Here is a 3,252-nt window from a genome sequence, read left to right as displayed (position 1 = left end):
TCGCATGCACACACACTCACAATAGTTACCATACTGAGTAAAGATGTAAGTGGTTGTGATAGTGAAAGTAGAACAAGGAAGCAGGAGTGGGAGTGAATGGGAAAGTAAAAGAGTAGGAGGAAAAGAAGGATGTTAAATAATTTCTTGAATGAAGGATAGAGTAAAAGAGTAAGAGGGAAAGAGAGAAAAAGATGGAACGCGATTTAAAGAGAGAGGGGGAGAAGGAAGGCAGGTAAATGGGAAAAGGTGGGGGGGGGAACTGGGAGAGGAAAATGGAGAGAGTACGTTAGAGTAAAAGAGATTGGGAGAATGGGAGTAAGAGCTAAATGTGAAGAGAGACAGAGAGAAATATACACGCATTGCGAGAGAACGCTATGGAGTGACAGTGAGAGGAGGAGTGATAGAGTGGGAGAGTGAAAGAGTGAGTGAGTGAGAGAAAAAAAAAGAGGAAGAGACAAAAAGTTTATATAGAGAGAGGTATAAGGAATTAGAGAGGAAAAAGACAAACAGAGGTACAGTGTGAGTTCAGAGAGACAGGGACAGAGATAGGGAGAAAGATATAAAGGAAGGGGATAGCCAGAGGATGAGTTAGAGAGAATGAATGATGGGAAGAAATGAAAAGATAGATTAAATGGCGTAGCAGAGCCAGATACGTACAAACACATATACAAACTGAATCCCTTACAATACTCACACGACGACGCATCTCAAACACACGCGCGCACACAGGATGAGAGAGAACTCTCGCTCTCGCTCTCCCTCCCCTCTCTCTCTCTCGCTTTCTCTCTCTCTCTCTCTCTCTCTTCCTCTCTCTCTCTCGCTCTCTTTTACATAATGAAGCCTCATGCACATAGAGCAAGAGGCTTCACACACACATACTCAACTATCTCTCCATCACTGGTATTTCCCACACTGTTTCATTTTTGCATCCAAACCCTAACATAACACTAGCGAGTACTGAGATTGTCACCAGCACCACCACCACCACCACCACCACCACTACTACTACTACTACTACTGTTAATATAATAGTAGTATTATCATCAGCATCATCAGCACCACCTTAATATTGCATTTGTTCCTCAACATAGGAATTGTTCTCCTATATTCTGTCACAGTAAGTATTCTTGTTATTATTGTTATTATTCTTCGGGCTCTCGTCGAGATCAACTTTGCCTTTCATTTTATTGTGATCTATATTATAAAGTACCAGTAAAGTTCTGGGATCAATAGGATTGACCCCGGTATTTAACTGGTACTTTAAAGTACAAATTTATGATTTTGTACCTTTGTTATTGAAGGAAAAAAAGAATTAAAATATGACCACGTCCAACAAAATATCCTTACGTATTTAGTTTCGGTCTTTTACGTTCTGGGTTCATATTTCTGGTAATGATAAAACAAAAAAAATACCAGTTGTATATCGTTGGGTATTGACTAAATAAGTACCAACTATGAACAGGAATCGATTAAATAAATACCAGCTCTGTATTGAGGCGATCAAATAAACAGGAGTGACATCTCTCTCTCACCCTCTCAAATGTTTACGTTTAGGCCAATATCAGAAACCATTGTTCGACTTACAAACTTTTACGCCCAAACCCTGTTTGTTTATATATTCATGTGTTCTGCTTTTCCTCCATTTCCACGCCTAGTCCTTACCCTTCAATTATTGTCCCATCTTCATAGATCTTTTTATATATATATATATTTTAGCTGCCAAAGCTGCTGTTCCAAATTTCTATCCCTATTTAAAATCTCACTACGAGACGTTAACCTGTTGCGTTTTCGACCTTTACTTCAACCTTTACATTTTTCACACTTTTGATAAATCATATCAACATCAACTGTACCCTCAGTACATTACCATCTTCTTTTAGTTACACCTTTGCTTTAAAATCATGTCCTACAACTATGTTTATTTTTTAACTCATGTCATTATCGTTCAATCCTATTCGTTATGGTCGATCCTGTTCGAACAGAACTATGATCGCAGGCTTTGCATCTGTGACCATGTCGTCGTTTTACAACTGCGTTGGGGTATGTTATCCAATGTGTCCTTCTCGTGTTTGATACATAAGGTGTTGAGGGAAATTTGGCAGCTTTTTCTAGTTAGTCAAGCGCGCTTTTATTAACGCGTTACGCTTCACGTAATCTTTCACGTTAATTCTGAAGTCTATTTTGATTCAAACTCTATATTTCACACATATATATCACTTCGATTGGTATCCTCATAATCCGCTTATAATTATTATTGCTTTATCTTGTATATTTTGTTGCCCGTCATCTATTCTAATAGCCTGTTTCAAATTTAACCGCATTACCACATTTCTACCAATTTCTTTTGATTTAACCCTTTGTCTATCACCCTTATTTCACATGTTTTAAATATATTATACTCTGTTGTTTACACAAACATCATCGAGCTAGCAGAATCATTAACGCATTAGAAAATAAACTTAATGGTATTTCTTCCGGTTTTTAAAGTTCTGAGCTTAAATCAAGCCAAACATTATTTTGCTTTCATCCTTTCGGGGTCGAAAAATAACGCCTCAGTCAACTACTGAGTCTATGTTATTGAGTTATCCCCTCCCGCTAAAATCAGTGATCTCGTGCCAAAATTTGAAACAATCATTATCAATAATGACAATAATTTAATTTTAAAGGTGCTAACATAAGAATTAAAGATAGTTTTGAGATGTATTTATTTCGTACAATAAACACCAAACTGCACTCAAAAATATCAAGAGCTACTTGGTAGTATTAAACTGGGTGACAGCGTAAAGTCCAACGGATAGGCTTCCGCACAGTTTCATCAACTAAACTTCATTTACAAAGCTCGAGACGACTCGTGAAAGAAACTGTCCAAATGCAGTGGTGGAATCTAACCCTAGCCCTGACCCTAACCCTAACCCTAGCCCTGACCGAATCTGTTGACCGTGAAGAGAACTCCGTAACCATACGTTTTGCGAAGTAGCTTTTGTGGATTAATGGTATTAATACGGTGAACCGGCCACCGAGTGGTTAAAGCCTGTGATGTTCGCTCCGACTGTCTACGTTTTCAATTTTAATCCTGCCGATGATGACTATATTTTTTTTACCTATTGGAATCAATGAAGTACTAGTTCTGTACTAAAGTACCGAAGTCGATTTTTCTCTATCTTTCTTCGGACTGTCTCTCCCTCCCTATCTCCCTCATTCTCTCTCTCTCTCTCTCTCTCTCTCTCTCTCTCTCTCTCTCTCTCTCTCTCT

General features: G+C 38.3%; 1 long non-coding RNA gene across 1 annotated transcript in view; it reads left to right on the top strand.

The window, feature by feature from the left end:
* Positions 1-665: 665 nt before the first annotated feature.
* LOC106868873 (uncharacterized) overlaps positions 666-3,252 on the top strand; it is a 28,043-nt gene continuing 25,456 nt past the window's right edge. Inside the window, exon 1 of the long non-coding RNA XR_001409346.2 lies at positions 666-1,117. This is a non-coding gene — a long non-coding RNA (uncharacterized LOC106868873). The remainder of the gene's footprint in view (positions 1,118-3,252) is intronic.

This window comes from Octopus bimaculoides, chromosome 9, assembly GCF_001194135.2.
Source record: "Octopus bimaculoides isolate UCB-OBI-ISO-001 chromosome 9, ASM119413v2, whole genome shotgun sequence".
In the NCBI taxonomy this organism is placed as follows: Eukaryota; Metazoa; Mollusca; class Cephalopoda; order Octopoda; family Octopodidae; genus Octopus; species Octopus bimaculoides.
This window is presented reverse-complemented; position numbering and strand designations above follow the sequence as displayed.